Below are 9543 nucleotides of genomic sequence, written 5' to 3'. Positions count from 1 at the left end.
AGACATTCGAACCTGTAATTTGCAGAGGACTAGTTAATTGTGTGACAATAAATTCTTAATTTTTGGTGGTTGCTTGTTTATTTGAGAGCCTCCGTAACAGAGGGACGTTGCTGCCTGTGCACACTGCCCTCCCCAAACTCTTTGCTCCTGGTCAGGCATCTATGAACAGCAGGGCAGAGCTGGCACCATGGGTTTGCAAGTGGGCTGAGGTAAGATTGCTCTTCAACATGAGTCTGTCCCAGTGCCACTCACAAAAGTATAGTAAAGCACCAGTGGATTTTTTGCTTTCCATCACTGAAATTTCCTTTGTTGAAGACTCTCTTTTGGCATTTTGTATGGTTGGGACAGCATGACCCGGGACAAATAAAATAATTTGCCTTCTAGGCAGAGAGATAAAAAATTGCTTCAATAATCATTTTAAGACATTCTTAGCTCCATGCATTTTTATTTGGTACATGACTTCCAGGGCGATAGTACCCAAAACATCTGAAACAGATACAGAATCGTGGCAGTGTGATGTAGCAAGGCACTTTGATGCTACATGGCACTTGGCTAGCACTGAGATGAGAACATTATATGAGTACTTGGAAAGAGTACATAAAAGTTTTATCGGCACTAATTTGAGATGACCTGCAAGCTGTGTTTCTCTTGCTCTTCCATACCAAGTTAGCTCCAATAAAATCTTTATACCCTCCTATCCCCTCAAGCCTCGGATACATATTTTCAGTTAAAGGTGAGGATCTAAGTGTCAGTAGTATAGAAGGAGCAAGGGTCACGTTGCTAAGTATTCCTAAGATGCTGATTTATTCTTTCCTTCTGTCCATATTCCTTCCCTGCTTTTAGCCTGGCCAATGTTTACCCTACAGAGATTTCCTCTGTAGTAAGTATCAGTGAGACTGGGCTTCACATCTCTGACCTGCAATTCCTTTGCTGCACCAACAGGTTATATTACATTTGTTCTTACTGTTTTGAGCAGCAAAAATGTAGTAAAGAGCATATGTTTGAATAAGCATAGCTTTGCACAGGATGTGTCAAAAGGCAAGATCATACAGTTTAGCTTCTGCAAGGAAATATTTTTGGGAAATCAGATCCAGAAGAGACCACCATCACCCTGCAAACTGTTCCACGAGCTGCTAATTGAGCAATGTGAATGGGTTTTGCATTATACTATAAATGTCTGGGCACTGCAAGGCACAAAATATTTCCCAGCACTTCTGATAGTTAGAAGCAAAATATAACCAAAGCAGGTGTAATGTGTCTCAGAAAAAGAGCAGGGTCTCACACTAGGTCCCTGCCGTTGCAAGAGATGAGTTAGATGACATTGGAAACCCACAGAGGTGGGCAACTCCCCATGCTACAAAGAAAGAAAAAAAACTTATAAAAGCTTTTTCAGATAATTTTTTGTATTAATATTGCTTCTATTTTTCCTACATCTAACCTGATCCATTACCTGCATTTGATCTAATCCCTCAGGAAAGCTTTGGCCAGTTAGTGGCTGATCCTGTTAATGTAGTAACCAGCAGGGGACACCTCAGAGCTGGCATAACCCAGCAGGGCTGCATGGGCAGCTGAAAAGCAACACTGCTTAGACAAAGCATTGCCTTCAGGCTTTCTTAATTTCAGTCAGTGCTTTAAATTGTCCTCCTTTTTACTTATGATAACTTTGATAAATAGGGTTTCAATAGGAATTGCTTCTACTGACCTAAATTGATTGACATGCAGTTTATGCTATGTTTAGTGCAAAATAATTATTTGGCTCATAATTAAATACAAGGTTATGATAAAGAGTGTTCAGGTCAGTCAGGAGGGGTTATAACACAAAAGTTGTGAGGGAGGCAAGATTTTCCTTATGCTCTGTTTATTTAGTCCTTGAGGCCAATGCTTAAAGTCATATTTTCATGCCTTCATAGTAGTCAAATGCTGGTGAAACAAAGTAGGCAAATGTTCATGTTTTCACAGTGTACACATATGTAATCAATTTGATGTTCTCTCCTGAGCCGAGAGTGCAGAGCTGTATGCATTTATCTGCAGAGGAAGTGATTTCAATGAACATAAATATACTTATATCATGTAAATGACAAATTATCACAAGTTTTATTTAGGACTCATCCTTTGATTTTCCTTCGGCTTTTCAGTTAAAACAAGAAAAGTGGAAACTACAAAAATAAAGCAATGTGAGTTAATTCAAATTAGACAAAGGACACATTATAGTTCACAATGCATGTATGGAGTTTTTTCTATCTCAGAGTTTTGAACAAGGGTTTATCACAAACCAGTCGAGCTCTCTAAGACATTTTCAATTCCTTCAGACCTGTGCAAGAAATGGGTGTTGCTGGACCTCCCTGGGGGAAACTCTCAGTATGAAACCTCTAAGTTAGTCTAAAAGGAGGGTTTGGAGGTTTTGCTCCTCTCTCTTGAACCAACCACCAGATTGCTCTTTCAGGGGATATATTCTGCTGCCTGGCAAACAACTGTATTGCTGGTCATATTCTCTCTGCACTCACGATATTATCATTACCTGGGCATAAGCCCAGGAACTGAGTCATTGCCTGTAGAAGCTAATGGGAACCCCCTGGCCAGCTCCACCAGCTTCTCATCAGGCCCTCATGGCTCTGCAGCACCACAACCATAGTCAGACCTCTTAAGGGCAGGACTTAGTTTCACTTTTGTTTCAGCAATGAAGATGATAATCGTTTCTAAATTTTTTTCTCGTATTAAGTGTATCACCCTCAGACAGCTAAATAAACATCAGCATGGCCTCATGTCATCCCATTTCCATAACATACACAGAGGTTGTAATTGAATTTATTATTCAGATGTATTCAACTATTGAAAGCAAGTTAATTGGCATAGTGTATTCCTTGGGGATTTTTCAACATTGTAAAGTCACAATGTATTGAATGACAAAAATAACAGCATTTGGCACATTTTTCCAATCTGAAACTTGATTTAGATTTGATGGGTCACAACAACGGAGGACAAGTCAAGTAAACAGGGCCTAAATCTGCAAAATTTGTAACTGCAAAGTAATTTTATTCACAGATTAGCCCACCAATGTCAATAGTTCTGCTGCTTGGAAAGCTGTGTCTGTCACAACAGCCACCTGTGAGTTCAGTGCTGTATGTCCCTGTAGGGATGAGATGTGTGATGTCAGTCCTGTGGTGCCCTCTGAGGCTACAGGGAGCTGCAATGGGGTTCACGTGGTTTTGTGACTGGTGAAATACATAGAAAGAGAAACTTCAGCCTTTCAATTCACAAAGAATCAAGCCAACTTCTTACCTCACCGTGAAGAGTCCAGCTGGAAAAGAATGGGTAACCAAGGCAACTTTCTCGGTTTTAGAAAAAAACTAATGCAGAATCTTTTGTCCTGTTATTCTACTGTTGCATACCAAGAATCAGACGAAATCTAAGTGACTGTATTCCCTCCTCAAGTCTCCTTCCTTCTTAATCTCAAAACGCTGCTTCTCTGAGTAGATCAACTGCAGAGCTGACATGCAGAAAATGATGGATGCCTCACCCATGCTTTTACCTCCTCCAATACTGCATCTGTTCAGCAGGAGTCTCCATTTGGTGTGTCCATTGGAAAAAGAAACCATTATTTTAGTGCTTTAAGTATCAAATAGATTTGATATGCAATTCACATATTTTTATGTTATACTTCCTGTGATTAGTGTGTCATCACATACCTGCAAAAAGGGAGTCAGCAAAGTAACATTCAGATTGATATGTATGAGTGTTAGGTGGATGACAACATTTAAATGCCTAATGCTGAGCCACCATTTCTGCTTGCTGTGGTCACATACAGTACCCTTACCAGAAAACCAGGGTCAAGTGAAATTATACTGAACCCTACCAAAACTGCTGTCATTTTCAAGTGGCAAGATCTTTGGCTGATTTGTGCCAGTGCCCTCTCATGAAGGGGATCACTCAGCTGGATGCAGAACAAGTCAAACAGTACTAAAAATCATTTAAAATTATAAATCTTGCACAGAAGAGCCCTTACAGTCATTTGGAAGTGGGACTTACTTGACACATGATTGCATTTCAGATTAAAATGGTTTCTTTCTAAATAAAGATTTTCTCCTCATATTAGGTTAATATAACTGGGTTGTGTTTGTACAAGGATCTATAATGTTTGGGTTTTTTCCTACCAAACTGCTGCTATAGCTTCTGTTGTCAGTTTGATTAGCTTGTCTGCTTGTTTGAAGTAATGTCAAAGATTTTTAATCTTAAACATCATTGTAAATAGCCTAAGAAATGTTGATAGCAATGTGAACATAAAAATGTAGACTCCTTTTTTCTCTAGATCTTTTCCACATTCTTTGCCTGCTTTTTTAAAATACTTTTCCCCCCAAATTTAAATAAATGCCAAGCATCTAATATTGCACTTCCATTCATCTTTCAACATACATTTTTCAGCACTCCATCATCTACCCCCATGTTGCTCAGCTGTTGGCTCCATTTTTCTCTTCCATCTGAGAGTGCTCCATGCTGTTCTTGTGTTCAATCTTTGGGCATTCAGACTGCCCACAAACACAGTCTTCTGCAGAGCAAGGTTGGGGCTGGTCTCTGCTGTGACAAAGGTTAGATTTCAGTGGGGCAGAAGTATTCCCTGTTCCCTGCTCATTTGCTTTTCTAGGGTACAGAATAGGCCAAAATTAAGAGCATACATAGGCATTTTGTTGAATCTGGGGCACAGAAATCAATGGAGGTTTTGTGAGAAACTGAGTATCATACACATTTTTTTCAGTGCTGGCTCTGTAATGTTTCTGAAAAAAACTGACATAGTCCCCACAATCTCCATAGCCTGATAAACTAAACAGGGACTGTCTACATGTGATCTCCTCCTCTAAGAGGAATGTGGTTGTTTCGTTTTAAAAAACAAGTTTTTTGCGGTTTATTCCTCAATCTGTTTCCTGTCAGCCAGGGTATTGTACTAAACCCCATCACAACAGTATCTGAGCCTGAGGGCTGCAGTCAGCAAGTTCGGCTTGGGGGATGCTCTATGGTGGGGAGGGAGGATGCAGATGGACTGCTTTGGGAAGGACTGTGTTTTCTCTCTACTCTGTTTTAGCTGGTCAGTACTATGAGTGTCACTGCTGCAGTGGGAGATGTCAATAAGGATGAGATTTAGGAAGCATATTCCAGCCCAGCCCTGCTCAGCCCCCACCTCCTGCCCCATCCTGTGCTGCAGCTGCTGGAGGAAGGAGACTTTGCTGTCGATACTCACAAGCTCCATCCTGGGTTTATTGATCTGGGCTTATCTGGGAATTAACCATCTCCATTAGGTATTCACTGTTAGCACGGGGGTTGCTGTGATATTTTAGACAAAGCCCTCTTTTGAGATTTACTGCTTGGATTCTGCTCATCTGAGGTCCCTTTGATGCAGGGAGAAAAAACGGCAGCTTTCCAAACTTCTTAATGACAACAGTGTTAGCTGGTTGCAGGTATTCATGTGACAGGCCTGTAGGCTGTCAGTGTGTGCACAGATAGGTAAAGTCCGCAGAACTGCCTCAGTAGGAGGCCTGGCAGCCCAGTTTAGCAGGACCAAAACATTTCTCTATGATTTTCAGTAAACACAATGAAACAATTTGAAAGTGTTGTGGTTTTTTTCCTAAGCAGTAATTTTGAAAGTATTCACCACCTCAGGAAATAGAAAAGCTGTGTTTTAATTCAAGAATCACGGGAGAGAATAAAATAAAATAAAATTTTAAAAAAGTAAAAAATGAAATTAAAAAAAGAAATTAAATAAGCCTGGGACAATGAGTTTGTGATATGTCACTGAGTGAGCTAGTGACAGGCCCTCTAAGGAGAGAGCAGCCTTTTAATCAAGAGGAGTCTGAGGTGCTGTGGAGCACGTGAAGGCTTTCATTGCTGCAAACAGCAGCAGAGGCAGCAGGGGATAAAGGGCACATGTGATGCTGTGTTTGCTATAAGCAGCTAGAATGGGAACTTAAAAACAAAGGGTTGCTTAACCCTAGAAAATTTGGTGGAGCATGTACCAATGGTTATTCCTTCCATTCAGTATATTACAATTTTTCTGCTGGTGCCCAAAGGTCCTAGCTTGTTTGACTTCCCGCCACAGTGTAGGACAGTCAGTGGCCCTGCCTCGACCCAGCAGCTGCCACCAGTAGTCAAGAAATGGCCAGTGCAGCCTCTGAAACTGTCTCTCACCCGCTCTGTGGTGACACCTCTGTTCACAGAAGGGTGAAAGGGAACAGAAGGACAATTTTGACTAAATGTGATAAAAATTTACGAGATGTGTGAATGTGCACATGCTAATGAACACACCGCAGGTGAGGCAGCGGCATGCTAATTGGTGTCACCAGCCGCAAGCGCAGACCAGAATGTCAGCAGAGCCACTCTCTTGCTGCTGTGTAATTACTTCACCGTGGTTTTGCTGCCTTCCTATCATATCCTGGCTTGTTTTTATGTCTTGCAAAAGTATTAGTACCCTTATGCATCTAAGTGTTTAAGAAACACTCAATTCCTTACTTGGGAATTTGTTCGCCTCAGGATTTAGTGAGCATACACCCAAACGTGGTTCCTAGTGACTGACTCCAACCTCTGGATATTGTCTTCACCATGTGCATAGGCAAAGAAGCCATTCAGCAAACAGCTAAGGCAGGGAGAATAATTATACAAAAATAATTCTACAGCCCTTTCTTTAAGCCAAAAGTGCTCCCTGTTGGGAAATTCCAAGTGTGATACTTTAGAGAAATAAAATGCCATCAGTAATGTGTGCTTCAGTGTGAATGCTGTATAACCTGCAACCACTGAATGGCATTGCAGAACTATGGACTGCCTCATCCTGCTTCAGCAATAAATGCAACTGGCATAGCAAAAGAATGTAAACTTAGTTTCCCTAGATGAAAGAATTTTGTATGTAAAATACACTAAAAAAATAAAGTCAAATTAAGGAAACATAAAAACCGAAGAGATTAATTGGGTTTAGGCTTTTATCCAAATCCTCTATACTCTTTCCCAGGATGAAGTTCAAACAAAGCAAAAGCTAAATGTAATAATTGCTATTACAAGTTGATTTTGAGAAGTGATTGCTCTAAGGCAGACTGCTGCATATCTCTAGGAAAAGAGGATCTTAAACATCTTGGTGTATTTCCCTACTTACTTACCCACAAGGTTCATTCATGCTGATGTCCCAAAGCAGTGCCTTCAGAGTCTGTGTTGTCAGAAATTACACTCAAGGTTCAGCTGTCTCTGACAAAGTATAGCTGTCACTTCTGTGAGTGTTTTTACTGGATGTCGAAAACCAAACCACCAAACCTGCAGGTTGTAAAGGGCATGCATCTGGTTTTGCTGTTGTACGGTGTGTCCAAGTCATCAGGAAGCCTTGCAGGGCCTCTCCATCAGTGTGTGATGTGCCCAGACCAGATCACATGGTGAGAGCTGGCGGGGAGCGAGGCTGGGCAGCAAGGAGAGTCTGGGCACACAGCAGTGTATCTTACCTAGTGGACCCAGGAAAGATGAATATCCCCCACAGGCCATTTATAGAACTTGACACTCACATATCTGTGTCAGGCCAGAACTGACTGGGTAAAAGCACAATCATGGCATAACTGTACAATAACACCTTCTGTTCCTTTAATTGTGAATTGTGCAGTATTGCTTTTAGGAAAAACTACTTTTCACTGTAGAAACAAATACTGGAGAAAACAGCAACAATGCAGATAAACATGATTTACTACAATATTTCTCAGCAGTTGCGATCAGAGGATATTTTTCAGCTGTCATTAAGTATTTGAACATAACAAGAAGCTAGAATGGCATACATAATTCTCAGCAATTTTTTTGTCCTTCTGAGGGATTTGCTATAGGTACCACAGATGCACTGGAGTTTAATTTATCCTCTCTTTAGTGTGGTGTATGCAGGACAGCAAAACCAGTCAGGGCAACATGACTTCAGAAATTGGTTCCTCAGAATGAGAAGATTTTAATTAATTTTGAGCTCTAAAAGGGAATTTTGAAAGAAGTCCACATACAGTTACAGTAGAAGGGCATTCTGGCCATTTTACCTTTTAAATTAATTTATATGTGGGAGGAGAGCAGGGGAAAGGAGGAGCCCTTTAGAAACAGGAGGGGGAATAAAGACCCATTTTGATCAGATGCCAGGGAAGCTTATCTGTTGGTGCACATCAAAACTGACCAGCACTGAAATCAGAAATATGAGAGTTCATTCCTGCTGCTTCTGTGGACACTGCGAGTTAGCAGATTAAGAATACTTTTAAACACATTAAAATATAATATTTAAGGCATCTTCCTCTTTTTGCATTCATCTGATTCTACCACCCAACACACCAATATATTTTTCAGCTGTACAGAAAAATCACAGATTTTCTTTGTAGATGCCCCAGTGTGTGTGCAGTGTTGAAGAAGAGCATTCTGGTCAGCAAGGGGTGCAGGTAACACTTTAAAATGCTCAAAACATGACCCCTGCCGACTGACTGTCCAAAGCAAAATCTAGTAGCTGATTGCAAAGCATAACAACATTATTTGTGCCTCTTAGTACTTGGCAGAAACACTCCCTTCTGTCAGGACATGGTACCTGAGAAAGTCTGAGCTGGTAAAACCCAAGCAGCCCCTGAGAAGCACAGATCTGCCTCAAGCCGAACCCCAGGGAGTGAGAAAATACTTGGTGGCCTTGAATTGGCACTCAGTACCTTTTAGAAGCAGGCTCTGAGCAGTTCCCTGGGCCTGTTAAGGCCTCCTTTTTCAATTAAAGGAGCACCATACTGCGAGTGTGAAAAAGTGGCAATGGCGGGGCTGCATTTGATACAGCTGCTGCTCCTTGTTCCTCCTCCAGTCAATCACACTCCCAGGGCAGCTTGCCTCTGCTTGGCAGGGCTGTGTATCCCAACTGCTACAGAAAGGGGAAAAAATAATAAATAGGTGGGTGGGGAGAGAAAAGAAAAGCCCTCTTGTTGCACGGGGAATTGGTTTTGGAAGCGTGGCGTATTTACAGCCCTTTTACAACCCACCAAAATAAATAGGCTCCCAGTGATTGTGACATTGTTCTGGGCAGCCACGTCTGACACGTGGCTGGGAACCAGCAGCGCCGACACTGGGGCCATGTGGTGGGACTGGCGAGTGGGGAGCCATGGCTCCTGGTGTGAGGAAAGGTTTGCGTGCCATGGCTCCTGGCGTGAGGAGAGGCCAGTGTGCCATGGCTCCAGGCATAGGCCGCAGCAAGCTAACCAAGTGCCCTTACAGAGCTAGGTCAGAGGCAGGTCCCCAGCCATCTTCTAAAAGCCCTTATTTTACTTCTCGGGATGAAGTCATCCCCAGCCGTTATGCTACTCCACATGGTGGCCCTCTTGTTTCTTACAGCATTTCTTTGTTCTTCGTTTTTCTCAAGGGAATGGTGAACCCGAAGCCGATAAGAACATAGAACAATATTGCAGTCCTTAAATGGTGAAAGAGAGAGGATCTTGCATTGCAGCTTCAGGCGCACTGAGAGAATGGAAGCCCCCAAAATCCCACTGTTCAGGGAAGGAGGCTCTATATATAAATGCACAAGAGCATCAC

The sequence above is a fragment of the Strix uralensis genome, chromosome 2 (genome assembly GCF_047716275.1).
Source record: "Strix uralensis isolate ZFMK-TIS-50842 chromosome 2, bStrUra1, whole genome shotgun sequence".
Lineage (NCBI taxonomy): Eukaryota > Metazoa > Chordata > Aves > Strigiformes > Strigidae > Strix > Strix uralensis.
This window is presented reverse-complemented; position numbering follows the sequence as displayed.